This window comes from Alexandromys fortis, unplaced genomic scaffold, assembly GCF_014885135.2.
Source record: "Alexandromys fortis isolate MF-2015 unplaced genomic scaffold, M_Fortis_MF-2015_v1.1 scaffold_24, whole genome shotgun sequence".
NCBI lineage: Eukaryota > Metazoa > Chordata > Mammalia > Rodentia > Cricetidae > Alexandromys > Alexandromys fortis.
In genome coordinates, this window is record NW_026067906.1 from 2,656,000 (window position 1) to 2,670,823 (window position 14,824).

At 42.0% G+C, this 14,824-nt stretch overlaps 1 long non-coding RNA gene across 1 annotated transcript in view; it reads left to right on the forward strand.

Annotated features, from left to right (window-relative positions):
* LOC126497522 (uncharacterized) overlaps window positions 1-14,415 on the forward strand; it is a 42,520-nt gene extending 28,105 nt beyond the window's left edge. Inside the window, exons 2-3 of the long non-coding RNA XR_007590636.1 lie at window positions 11,557-11,708; window positions 14,360-14,415. This is a non-coding gene — a long non-coding RNA (uncharacterized lncRNA). The remainder of the gene's footprint in view (window positions 1-11,556; window positions 11,709-14,359) is intronic.
* Window positions 14,416-14,824: the final 409 nt, after the last annotated feature.

Below are 14,824 nucleotides of genomic sequence, written 5' to 3' on the forward strand. Positions count from 1 at the left end.
TTTTTTTTTAATCTTTTTTTTTTTTTTTTTTTCAAGATAGGTTCTCTTATAGCCCAGGCTGGCCTGGAACTCACTCTGTATTAAAGCTGGTATTGAACTCCTGATTCTCCTGCCCCTACTTCCTACGTGCTACAATTGTGTGCCATGATACCTGGCTCTGAGTTTCCATCTTATCAAGATTGGCAGACCTTTATCCTGATAGGTAGAGCACTAGCCCTAGGATAAGAAGATGGGTTACGTATTCTATCTTCCTTCAGAAGTCCCCATCTTGTCTGCTCATATGATGCTTGCCATTCAAGATTTCAGGAGAAGCTGAGGCAGAACTCTAATTTGGACAACCAGGTAGTCAGTTAAGTGTCTGAGCTCTTGTCATGATGGAGAAGTGGAAAACACATTTAGAAACACCCAGCGGTCTCTACTACGTTCTGTTCAGGTGAAAACATGTCCACCTGTATCTGTGTCTCTTATATTCTGTCAGAATAGAGTTCTGCTTAGTTCCATAATTTCCTGGCCCCACGTTACCCAGAATGCTTCAGTGCAGTGGTAACATGACAACTGCCAGGGGAACTCACTTGGAAAAAGAGGCACGGCAAAGACTGACCAGGCACCAGGCTCTGGCAGTCACAAATCCGGCTGGAACAGAATTAGGAAGAAGCCGCGTCCCGGGAGAGGAGGGACTCTCCTGCCCTCTGCATCTGGAAGCTGTTGGTGAGGAGCTGTCTCCTCACATTAGCCTTTCTGGTCTCATCAAAAGCAGGTCCCGGGCAACTGCCCTCTTCTCCAGTCCTCTTTCATGCAGGTGGGAGAGCTGGGTTCCAGAAGTTCTTCATGGCTCGAACGGTCACAAGCTTTGAAGGGCCAGGTTTGTGGTTTCAATTCCTTCCCCAAATTAGTTAGTGTCTGCTGTATTTGTTACTGTCTAGTACCTCTTAATAGGCAAAGCCAAGGAGCGCCCCCCTCTCTCTTGCCTTTCCTCTCTCTCTTCTCTCTCTCCTCTTTCTCCTCTCTCTGTTCTTGTTCTCTCTCTCTCTCTCTCTCTCTCTCTCTCTCTCTCTCTCTCTCTCTGTGCACGTGCATGTGCACACATGTGTATTAAGGCTTTATTTTCCCCTTCCTGATCCTTGAGTTGGGCTTGCCATTCTGCCTGACAGTGAGCTCTCTTATTAAGAACAGCACAATGGGCTGCTCACACAACAGAAATTTATTTCCTTTCACACCCAGATTTGCTAGACATTTAAGATCAACTGGCCTTCAGGGTTTCTCCCGAGACCTTCTTTCTTGGCTTGTAGAAATCCATCTCTCCCTGTGGTTTCACGCAGCCTTCATTCTATGTTTGTCTGTGACTTAGTTTCTTCCCCTTTAACCCTCGTCATATTGGGGCAGGGCCCGCCCCGCCCACCCTTATTGGTCTCATTTTAAATTAATTATATCTTTAAAAACTAATTCCAAATACAGTCCCATTTGGAGATAGAGATGCGTTAGTTACTTGCTGCGGCAAAATGCCTTACATGAGCAGATGAAGGATGGGAGGATTTATTCTAGGAAGGAGGGCTTCCTAGAGCATCTTTGTGGGATGTCATGGTGGCAGGAATTGGAGGTAGCTGCTCCCACTGCGTCTGCCTCTAGGAAGCAGAAAGAGAAGAATGTGGTGTCCAGTTCACATCCTCCTTTTTATACCGTCATGCACCCAAGCCCGCCGAATGGCATCACTTACATTCAGAGTAGGTCCTAATTCAGTTGGCCCAATCTAGAAACTCCCTCACACACAAGCCCTGAGGTGTGACTCCTAGAATTCTAGGTCCTACTGAGTTGGCAATCAGTTTTAATTATCACAGGCATCGACACGAATGAGGGTGGGCACAATTCAACCCCCCAAACTATCCCTCCTATCTGCAGAAAATAGGCTTGGATAGGCTCATCTGCCAGAAGCTCTCATAAGAGAGAAGCTACAAGTGGGGATTCCCCCCCCCCTCTTGCCAAGTCTACAGAGTCTTTTTAAAAAGAGCTCAATGTGAGAAGAGAGGAAAAAGAGCAGCTTTTCATCCTTAAAAGTCTCCAGATGTAATCCGCTGCTCCAAGAATGTGGGCCGCAAACTCTGGACAGATGTGTCTGTCCACTGTCATTTCTGCAAGCGGTTAGCTGGACCTGCAGCTAATCTCTTACACAGTTCTTTATTAAAGGGGGGGCAGGAAGCAACCTTCTGCATTGTTATGATGTGCAGCCGAGGTACAAAGGTTGGGTGCTTGTGGGGGTGTAGCCGAAGACAAGTCTGATCATATGTTCTAATATAGAACATCAGGCTCCTGGTTTCTGGCCTGCAGGATGTGTGTGTTTGCTGCTTGACACCACACTCATATGCCAGTGCCACACTTTCAACGCGTTTGGGATGGGACTCACAGTTTCTTAAATTAGTTAGGAGTCCTCTTTCTGCCTCCCTGGAAAGCCCAGCTGTTGGCAAGGCAGAGCCGACATGGTGGGTCTGCTCTCCACATGTCTGGGACCCAGGAACTTCTAACTTTCTCCTCAGCCATTTTTTTTGGATTTTTATTGCTGTGTCTCCAGTCTGGGCTGCAGACATCACTTCCGTATTCCAAGAATAAATGGGACTAAAGAGGGGATCGTTTTCCTTTAAAATAGATGCCTCACAGAACCCGACTCACATCACACAATTGCTCTTAATTGGGAAGGATTCAGGGAAATAGGAGAATATTTTAGACGGAAAAGGTTTCGAGACTTTTCTCGTTAGGGAAGAACGGAGACTAAACGCAAAGAGACAACTGGAATCTCTCCTACGAATAGGAAAATCTGTTCTTCCATTGTCTGAAATCTTTCCCTCTTACTTCAACTACAGAAGAGCAACTCCCGGTGGTTATAGAAACAGCAAGATGGTCAATCGCGGGCCAGCTTGGCCGCGTAGAGAGATGCCTAAGAACTGGGAAAGTACAACTCTGGCTGTGTCGCTGAGAGCGGTTTTCAGTAACCGAGGGGGGAAATGTGGGAAATGACATCCAATAAAGTAGAGGTACAGATAGGACAAAAGTAAAAGAAGTGGGGAGACCAAGCCAGACTTACAAGCTTGGTCCTCTTGAATAGATGTGTTTTCTGCTCCATCTCTAACCCACGGATACCAGGCTCCGTCTTCCCCAGGCATTGCATGAGGACTGACGCCAACATCGCTCTAGAGATCTAGCCCTCCAGCCTCGGATGTGTTTGCATCATTGGTCTCTTTGCTCTTTTTGGGTTGACCAAGATTTCATTCTTTGTGCAAAAGTAAATTTACCTGCCTCATGGTCATGCAAATTTGCCTTTTTATCTTTAATAAGCAGTAAAATTATGTCTACGCCAATTAATTCGTTTAAAACAAATTTCTTATCAGCAAATACTTGATTTCTGTACCTATTTTATATACCTATATACCTGCAGTTGTGTCAAGATTTTCTTTTGGGGAGGTTAATTCTGTTTTATTAGTCAGCTGGAAAATTAGACAATCCCCCAGTCCAGAGAGATGTTAATTTAACCCTCTTCTTCATTGTCGCTGGCTTGAGCGCCACCCTGGTCCTGCTTGGGGTTCTTCCTCTTCACATGGCCTGGGCGGCCATCACCCTAAGAATGGAGGGAGAGTCAGTGTGCCTCTGGGAGTCCAGGCAGACAGGACAGGGATGTGGACCCCAGTTCGATTCTGATGCATGAGCTCACAAGCATGGTAAATAGATTTGGCCAGGCTCAATTTAACAACCTGGGTTTGCTGCGTTAGCAAGATCTTGAATGTCCATGCGGGAAGAGCGGCAGACAATAGCTACCGCCCTCTGGTTCATCGCAATATCGTCCGAGAGCAAATCTAAGCTAGTGGAAGTGTAATCACAACCAATGCCATAATTAGCTTTAGTCCTTTGATGCTAATATTAATGGGGAGATCATCTGCTCTAAACATTTTATTGCCAGCAGGATATGAATCACAAATTAAGCCATGGTGGAGGGTACAGCACCAATATCACCTGCACGTGGAAAAGAAGGTGCCAATAAAAACAAAACATTTTTGTCCTTGTCCCCGTTCCGCACCCCACTCCTGTGGGATAGAGTCCAGGCCTGAGGCCTCATCCACATCCTTTATAATATTTAATTTTGCAAGGAATCTTCAGAATCTGAAATTTTCTTGAACTGTTGGGGGAAGACATCGCTTACTAAATTTGGGTGTGAGGTAGGAAATCTTTTAAATCTGATTCTGGGCAATTCATGATATTGCAATTAAATTTTTTTTAGGTATCTGTTTCAAAAACTCAGGGAGAAAGACCTTATTGATAGAAATAATGTCTTTCAGGTTACTGTCTTTTACAAATGGGGTAAATGAAATGTAAAGATACAGGGTTTACCCACATCCATGTAGCAAGGAACAGGCATACCTGGAAACAGGGTTGAAATTTTTGACTCTGTGTGTTTGTGTCTGTGTGTGAGTGTGTGTGCGTGCATGAGTGTGCGTGTGTGTGTGCATGCATGAGTGTGTGTATGAGTCTATGTGTGTATGAGTGAGTGTGTGTATATGTGTGTGTGCACGTGCATATGAGTGTGTGTGTGTGTGTGTCATCAGAAAAGAAGGTTTTTCTCCTTCCCTAGAATTTTCACAGTTGGCAGTTCCTTGCTTAATGCCATAACAGATTTCCTCAGTTCTCCTGTGGAGTTATTCAAGGGGAATACTTTCATCTATGTTGATTTTAAACAAGCAATTGAGACTCATCTTTGGTGGGTCTGTGTTTTGGAGGCAGGGAAACGCTTTTTTGCTTTGTGGTATAGAACTTCCCTTCAGGTATTCATACAGTAGAGAAGAGAGCCAACTCTTAATAAACACAATGAGATTAGAACCAGCTTTCCCAAGTTAATGACTGAGTGAGTGCTTCGTGAATAAATGTTGTAGATTTCCTGAAGATGTGGAGAGTTGAAGCTGAGACAAGGAAACAAACTAACAAATTCTCTCAAATCTGTGGGTAAGATTTCCATGAGACTTTACAAAATGGTGTTTGCTAAAAATCATTTTTTAATTGATTTTATTGACATATATTTTTTCTGCTGTCCCCCCCCCCATGGTTCCTATGCTCCCAATTTGCCCCGGAGATCTTGTCTTTTTCTTCTTCCCATGTAGATCCATGTATGTCTCTCTTAGGGTCCTCTTTGTTGTCTAGGTTTTCTGGGATTGTGAATTGTAGGCTGTGTTTTTTCTTTGCTTTATGTCTAAAAGCCACTTATGAGTGAGTACATATATATCTGTCTTTCTGGGTCTGGGTTACCTCACTCAATATGATGTTTTCTAGATCCATCCATTTGCCAGCAAATTTCAAGATGTCATTTTTTCCCCCACTGAGTAGTACTCCATTGTGTAAATGTACCACATTTTCCTTATCTATTCTTCAGTCGAGGGGCATTTAGGTTGTTTCCAGGTTCTGACTATGACAAACAATGCTGCTATGAACATAGTTGAGCACATGTCGTTGCAGTAGGAGGTAAAATCATTCTTGGTAAAATAGGAATTGTGGCCCTAGAAATGGTTTCGCACACTCAAACAGAGGTACTGTTACTTCATCTGGCCCGCAGTTTCATAAATCATGAACCCTGAATCAGAGTGGGGCTCTTTCTTCTTTTGGCGTTCCTCAGGCTGGTTCAGGCTTGCTCAGGGTGCCCTCCCCACGACTTCTGAGTTTTTAAAAGATTGATGCTAAGTGCTTTCTGCTTCCAGCTTAGCTTTTACTCCAGCTTTTCTGGGTCAGCATATTAAAGGTCTTCCCAGATGTAGCCTGGCCCCAGTACCACTCGTGACGCAGGTTCCTGTTACATAAACAATAAGGTTTGTACTACTGCCTCGATTTCTGCGGCTGGGGTCTTTACTGCCGTGTGATATGTATACATGCCACACCAAGCTGCAGATTCTGCGGTATGCTGTCTGTAGCTTTGAGATTGTTCCCCTGTCAGTTTTTGACACAAACATGACTACTGTCTGCCATAGTCTTCCTCCCAACACTTTCTGGGCTCTTGCTGGTTAGCTGACTTCCCAGGATAACAGTTCGTCTCCCAGTTTCCTTTGTAACTAATATTGTAGTGTGACTAAATTTGGCTAATGGGTTTTAACTTCAAGCACATGTGATTATTAGGGGTTTGTACACCTGTCCTTCCCATCTTTCTGTGATGTTTACTGGATGGACTTGCATAAATCCTATTATGGAAGTCATATTTTGTGGATCACATCAATGTCCTGTCAACTCTTCATATACTGAAATAAAAAAGAAATCATTTCTGTTTGATTTTGGATTCTGTGTTTTTTTTTTTTTTGGAGGAGGGTGTTTTTTTGTTATGTCACTGAGCCTTTAACATACCATGAGCAATTAACATACCTTGCTAGAATGTTCACAACCATTCCAAATTGTTTGTAACCGGATGAAGAGGAGATATTTGTAGAAGTCGTAAGGATTTATTTATTTATTTATTTTCGATTTCCAAGTCAGGGTTTCTCTGCATAGCACTGAATGTCTGGAACTTGCTCCGTAGACCAGGCTGGCCTCCAACTCAAAGATCAGCCTGCCTTTGCTTCCCATGTAAGGAAGTCTTATAACCAAAAAAAAAAAAAAAGATTCCCTTCAAGAGTGTGCCCAAGCGGCACAGCCCTTCTTAGCACTGCTGCTGCAGAGAGTGCTTTGTAACAAACAGTCTCATGCACTCAGTCCACAATTGCTTGAATTTGTCCACTTCCATGGTCAGAGAATTTCTTACTTGAAGATAAGCCCACCTGTGCTGCAGCTTTGTGACAGAGGAATAAATTTCTTCCATTGTGAGGGACTCGTCCGACAACGCGTTGTGTCGTTGTCATTTAAACTTCTAGAAACTGGCATAGGGCTAGGAGTCCAGTCTGGAGGACAGAGTGGATATTGGAAGCATCTACAGTGTTCTGGGTTTTGTTGACGCTTCTCTGCATCGGGTGCCAATGCTGAAGCATGCTGTCAGGTGCCAACAAGGTTGTGATGTACATGGGGCAAGAGGAGAAGCTAGGGTTTGAGCTCAGGTCTTTGTGGTTCCAAAGTTTATGATTTTTGTTTGTTTGTTTTTCTAGCAGGAGTAACAAATCTATGAAAGTAATAAAAATACATTTACTTGATAAGCAAGATCATCTGTCAAAGAGCTTGCCTTCTTAGTCTCCAACTCTGTCCTGTTAAGGTACTGGTCTTAAATTTTTGTGCTTTTTGCTTCTGTAAAGCAAAAGACATGGTCAATAGGACAAAATGACAGCCTACAGAACTGGAAAAGATCTTCACTAACCCCACATCAGGCAGAGGTCTGATCTCCAACATATACAAAGAACTCAAGAAATTGGTCATCAAAAGAACAAATAATCCAATAAAAAATGGAGTACAGACCTAAACAGAGAACTCTCAACAGAGGACTCCAAAATGGTTGAAAGACACTTAAGGAAATTCTCAACATCCTTAGTCATCAGAGAAATGCAGATCAGAACAACTCTGAGATTCCAACTTATACCTGTTAGAATGGCCAAGATCAAAAACACTGATGACAACTTATGCTTGAGAGGTTGTGGGGTAAAGGGAACACTCCTGCATTACTGGTGGTAGTGCAAGCTGGTACAGCCCCTTTGGATGTCAGTGTGGCGATTTCTCAGAAAATTAGAAATCAATCTTCCTCAAGACCCAGTAATACCACTTTTAGGTATATATCCAAAGGATGCTCAATCGTGTCACAAGGACATGTGCTCAATTATGTTCATAGCAGCATTGTTTGTCATAGTCAGAATCTGGAAACAACCTAAATGCCCCTTGACTGAAGAATGGATAAGGAAAGTGTGGTACACAATGGAGTACTACACAGCAGAAAAAATAACGACATCTTGAAATTTGTAGGCAAATGGATGGAGCTAGAAAACATCATTTTGAGTGAGGTAACCCAGATCCAGAAAGACAATTATCACATGTACTCACTCATAAGTGGTTTCTAAACATAAAGCAAAGAAAACCAGCTCACAAATCATAATCCCAGAGAACCTAGACAACAATGAGGATCCTAAGAGAGACTTACATAGATCTAATCTACATGTCTTTTTCTACAAGTAGAAAAAGACAAGATCTCCTGAGTAAATTGGGAGCATAGGGACCTTGGAAGAGGGTTGAAGGGGAGGGGAGTGGCAGGGAGGGGAGCAGAGAAAAATGTAGAGCTCAATAAAAATCAATTAAAAAAATTTTGTGCTTTTCTTTGGTATGTTAGTTCATGTCAGTGTGCAGAAAAACAGGATTAATCTGGGATCTTGAAAGAGCAATCCTTCACAGACACTGTTCAGCAGGGATATGTTTAGGGATATAACACACACACACACACACACACACACACACACACACACACACACACACACAGATATGCATGCAATAACAATTAACGAAAGAAAAGGCCATAAACTTGAAAGGGAGCAAGGAGGAGCACAGGGAGGGTTTGGTGGGAGGAAAGGGAAGGGAGTAATACTGTTAATATGTGATAGTCTCAAAATCTAAAAAAAAAAAAAAAACGAGAAAGTACTGTGTCCAAACAATCCTTCATTCTTAAGTTCTTCCTCTGTCTCAACGTGACTCATGTTTTCCATAACTTCTGCTGCATAGAAAGTCTTCCTTCTGTAGATGGAAGTCCTTTGTGCTGTCATTCAGATATATTGCGTGGCCATGTCACTGAGCGAAGACAACAGGAATGTTCTTTTTTTTAAATTTATTTATTATGTATATAATGTTCTGGGCACCAGATCTCATTATAGATGGATGTGAGCCACCATGTGGTTGCTGGGAATTGAACTCAGGACCTCCGGAACAGCAGTCAGTTCTCCTAACCTCTGAGCCATCTCTCCAGCCCCAACAGGAATGTTCTTGTCCTTTGTCTAAGGGTCTTTTCTGTTCCAGGAGCAGATATGCATCATGTCTCAGTTTTACTCCTATGGGCTAATAATCCACATTTTTTTGTTTGCTTGTTTTTTGTTTTTCAAGACAATGTGTAACAGCCCAAGCTCTCCCGGAACTCACTTTGTAGACCAGGCTGGCCTAGAACTCACAAAGATCCATCTGCCTCTGCCTCCTGAGTGTTAGGATTCAAGGAGGCGCACCACCATGCCTGGCTGTAATCTACATTTTAATAACATGTTTACAGCTGCTTGCCCTTCCGTCTTTTGTGTAGCCTTGGACTTATGTCCAAGTTCAGGTTGTGTGGTTTTAAATCAAGTAGAAGAAGGTCCAAGGCAGTATCAGTGGATACTAGCCACTACCTTCCAGGGGTCTGGCATTGTGTGTGCTGCCACTGTAATGCGTCATCTTATTTGGTCTTCATGAGCAAAGTGCTATTATTAGCTCCATTCTACAATGGAGGAAACAGATCCTCAGGGGAGATTAAGCACCGTGCTAAAGAATAAGATGAACTAGTTTCTAAACCTACTCCTTAGGAGTGGATCATTTTATGCACTAATATTGATAAAGCCTATCAAATTTGGACACAGTTTCAACCACTTAAGGCACATGTTCCTGATGTAACCTCAAAAGCTTGTAGAAGTCACTCGTGTTTGACAGATTTGTTCCTGGGTGAGAGGCGAGTTGGAATCTTCATAATTACTGGGCTGGTATATTAAATAAATATATTAAAATAAAATGCCTGTATCAGTTGCATTACATTAAGTGAACACAAAAGATCACAATTCACTTGGTGTGGGAAGTCCTTCTGTATATGTGTTGCATTTATTAGTTAATAAATAAAGCTGTTCAGCCAGTGGCTTAGCAGAATAGCGCTAGGTGGGAAAACTAAACTGAATTCTGGGAGAAAGAAGGCAGAGTCAAGGAGATGCCATGTAGCTGCCAGAGGAGACAGATGCCAGCCAGTACCTTGCCAGAGGCCACGACCTCATGGTGATGCACAGATTAATAAGAATGGGTTAATTCAGGATATAAGAGCTAGCCAATAAGAAACTTGAGCTAATAGGTCAAGCAGTGTTGTAATCAATATAGTTTCTGAGTGATTATTTTGGTTCTGGGCAGCCAGGAAATGAATGAGCAACCTCTGACAACATTCACTCAGTTGTCTCATTATGTGAATTGCCTGTTGTGGTTGGGGATAACATTTCTCAAGATAGCATCATCATCCCCATATGGAAATGGAGAAGATGAACCATGAAGGCCCTTCTGTAATACTGATATCAACAAGAATCAGAAGAAAACCATTTCATTAATGAGCATATCAAACTGCTTCTCAAGTGACAGAATTATTTACATGATTTTAAGCCTACAGATGACTATGTAATTATAAAAGGGCATGCCATTATTTTATCCACATTTGTAAAATTCATACAACTCCAGTTACTAGGAAATGTTTTTGGCCTTTATTTTTCTTTCTGAGATTATGGACACATTTCTTATCCCCAGGAACTTGCTGTAACTTCTGTGTGTAGCTGAAAGAGATAGATCCGGGGTTTGAGCCTGGATCTGTCTGACTCATGGGTTCACCATGTTACAAAGAATGAGGGGTTTCTAGAACCCTATCTCTGAGGATTGTCTTAAAGAAATTGTTTATATTTGTGCTCTTGCCTTCTGTAAGTCTGTCTATCTGCCCATCACCTATTTGTTTCAGGGGGTTGGACCTGGGTCTTTACATGCTGGGCGGAATTGCATCCCCGGCTTAGCTCCTCTTTCTAAACAATGTCTGGCAAAAGTCGGTAGACTGAGCCCATGCACAGCTCTGAGAAATCATGCACCTACAGGTATACAGATAAATAAGAGGGTTTCTAGGCCCAGCACAATAGGACTTCAACTGTGTCTTCAATAATGAATGCTGTGTTTATTATTTCTTTCCTCCTCTGCTCGGGAGCTCCAATTTACATTTAAGGAGAAATTCTCCAGAATATTTCTTTCTCAGTCTCCTTTTACAGAATGGGAGCTAGATAATCACGAGGTAATTCCATTTCCAGGAATTCTTTGGCCCTATTATACTCAGATATTACATAAAGAGCCTTAGCTAGATCGTATAACCTCTCTACCCCATCTCCTTATCTGGAGAATAAAAGCGTTCATTCTTTGTAATTACATCTCCTCTCCCTCCTCCAGGAAGAGGGAAAATGTTTGGAATGATGCTTATGCAATAGCTCTATTTGCTTTAGGGTGAGTAATTATCTGTGATGAAGAACATGTGGAAGTACCTTGTGGGGTGACTAGCTCCCTCCTCTCATCCATACTCCCTTAACCATGCCCTCCTACATCTTCCGCTAAAAACCGAAGCAACTGATAAAAACGATGTGATCCTACCCCTCGTTCTAGTGCACAGATATTTCATTCTAATAACTGCCTCAGACTCCTGAGGCCTGCCTTTCTGTCTTCTTATTTGGAAGCTGACTGTTTTCCTTCCCTGGTTGAATTCTACACGGAGAAGCCAATTTATTAGGCAAACGGCAATTACTGGGATTTTAGGACATATGGTCTACAAACTGCTTGCTTATGTTTTAAATCAGTTCCTTCTGATGAGTTCCATTCCTTGTGCCTTTTCTGTCACAGGTAAGGGCATGGGGATGCTTCATGTGACTTCCTGCTAATATCCCAAGGCCCCAGGCTCTGAATGGCAGGATGTCTGTTCTCCAGCTGGTTTTCCAACAGGAAGAGAGGATCAAATAAACAATGCTTACACAGTAGTTTTTCTGAAACCACAGGTAAGCTACAGCTGCAGCAAAAACAATTGCACATTCCCAAACAGATCCACCAAAGACATGAGCGTCCCAGAAGTCACATGGAGCTATTCTCAGGGTGGTTGATGGTTTTCTCCAAGACCCTTTGTCCAGACAGTCCATCTATGAATACATGATTGGATACATGAAAGCTATCTTTTGTGCTTTTTTAAAAAATGTGAAATTTTATTTATTTATTTATTTATTTATTTGTGTGTGTGTGTGTGTGTGTGTGTGTGTGTGTATACGTACGAGGGTCCCAGGGATCAAACTCAGGCTGTCAGGCATGGCATCAAGTGCCCTTCCACACTGAACTCTCTAGCTGGTCTGCTTTTAAAATGAAGTTCTCTGTCATGGAAAATTACAGAGAGCAATTTTGATGTAGGCATGCAAAAATTAGTACAATATGCTAGCTATAACTTAGATTTGAATTGAAAAAAAATCTCTCTATATTGTCAAGTCCTTCAAAATAGTAGAGAATGATATGACCCTCCCTGTGAAGATCTTTTTTTTTTTTTTTTTTTGGTTTTTCGAGACAGGGTTTCTCTGTGGTTTTGGAGCCTGTCCTGGAACTAGCTCTGTAGACCAGGCTGGTCTCGAACTCACAGAGATCCACCTGCCTCTGCCTCCCGAGTGCTGGGATTAAAGGCATGCGCCACCACCGCCCGGCTCTTGATAGGAAACCTTGCCTCCTCAGGCACTTTAGAATATAATCTAGTCAACTGAATATGTAAAAAAATTTTCATATACCTTGGGCAGATATGCAAGTTTCATGTGAAATGTTTATTGAAGGACCCAGAATTGATTTCTAGGCAAGCTCTTGGTACATAAGTAAATTTAGAGTTCAAAACTCATTTTTAAATAACACTTGGCACACCCTTGACATTGAACCTGTCTGTGATATTACAGAAGGGCAAAGCGCATTGCCAGTTCATTGCCAAAAACCTGACTGTAACCCTCACTCTCTATGATAGTACATTCTCAAAGAAATATCAAGCCGGGTGGTGGTGGTGGTGGTGCATGCCTTTAGTCCCAGTACTTGGGAGGCAGAGACAGCCTGGTCTACAAGTGAGTTCCAGGACAGCAAGGGCTGTTACACAGAGAAACCCTGTCTTGGAATAACAAAGACAAAACGACAACAGCAAAAAAAAAAAAATTGGGAGGCAGAGACAGCCTGGTCTACAAGTGAGTTCCAGGACAGCAAGGGCTGTTACACAGAGAAACCCTGTCTTGGAATAAAAAAAAAAAAACGACAAAACAAAAAAAAAAAAAAAAAAAAAAAAACAAACAAAAAAACAAACAGAAAAGAAATATCAGCATACCTCTTATTTAGTCTTCTCATGACTGAAATTCTACAAATGAATCCCACGTTGAACAAGGTACACACTAATTCACCCCAGTCCAGCAATCGCCATCGTAGGGCCAAGTGTGATTTAGAATCAACTGGAAACTGAAGTAAACAAACTACGCCACAGCCTAGGCTTGAACATTCATAGATGTCAGTGAACCTTGAGGGTAGTGAAATGGCCTTAGCAAGCCAGTTGTGTTTCTGGTTTTGACTGTAACCATGGAGATACTCATGCACTTTTACACATTGATGGTAGTGAAATGACCTTTAGCGAGCCAGTTATGTTTCTGGTTTTGATTGTAGCCATGGAGTCACTCATGCACTTTTGGCATGTTGAGTTAATTCACAGTGTTTAGAGATTATTTCCAACCTTCTGGTATCGCTTTTCTTATTATTAACTAGATTAAAAAAAAATCAGCTGAGTATCATCATTTGAGAAGCTGGATGAATATGTCAGTTTGACTCAGTATTTAAGTATTACGTTTGTACATCATAGCCCTCAATTCTGGGAATATTTTGATTAACCAAGATTTTTTATATTGATTTGAATTTATTAAGAATTCCGAAAGGACCGAGGATGTAGGTCAATAGTAGGGTGCATGCCTAGCATGAATCAAGCCCTGGAATTGATCCAAACACCACCCCGACTGTCAGCAAGATTAAAATTCACCACATGTTCCCTCTAACGTCATGTAACAAACGACACAGAAGTTTTGGCTGCTGAGCACAGAGATGAACAGCTTTGCCTTTTATGAGTCTGTCAACAAAGATCAATTACTAATCCATTCTATAGGAGGTTATTGATTCCTGATTCTGCACGCACCGTTCTAAGAAAGAGGAAGATGTAGAGTTCCTACCCTGAGGGCACACAGAGAGGAAACACCAGAGCTGGGTCTGTGATGTGATAAGTAAACGAGAATGAGCACTGCCTGCCACAAATTTCCTCTTCCTCTTCTAATGTCTTCTTCTTTTTAAAAATTATCTATTTTATTTTACATGTATGACTGTTTTGCTTGCAAGTATACATACACACACACACACACACATATCCCTGGAGCTAGAGTTACAACAGTTGTGAGCTGCCATGAGGGTGCTGGGAATTGAACTTGGATCCTCTCGGAGAACATCGAGTGCTCTTAATCACTGAGCCATCTCTCCAGCCCCGCTAATTTCTTTAATGGAGAAATGATCACTCCTATCTATAATTGTTAGCTGCTAAGTAGGGAGTGCACCTTTGGAGATACATTTCTATATTAATACAGAGTTTTCCCTTTGACTGCAGTTATAGCTCTGGAGAGATGTGCAGAGAGCCAACTGAAAGAGCCAGCTAAAGTCACCGAGTCTTGCAAACTCAGGTAAGTGATCTGAAGTAAATGTCTCATAGTACTGAAATGGATGCAGCGGCTAGAACTATTCTCCCTGTCCCCACCACATTTTCCTGACGAGCTGGGACCTTCAATGAGAATGCTCAGAAATGTACATGTTAAGCAATTTGCTTTCCAACTAAAATTCCCATGCTTTGCTTCTTTTCATTTCTTTTTGTTATTTTTAATTTTTTTTAAATGTTAAGAGAAATACAGGTAATAGAAGGCAGTAAGCAGTTGTCACTACTTTTGATGCTTACCTGGTTTTTTGTTTTAAAGATTTATTTATTTATTTCATGGGCATTGGTGTTTTACCTGAATGTATGCCTGTGGGAGAGTGTTGGATCCCCTGGAACTGAAGTTACAGACAGTTGTGAGCTGCCATGTGG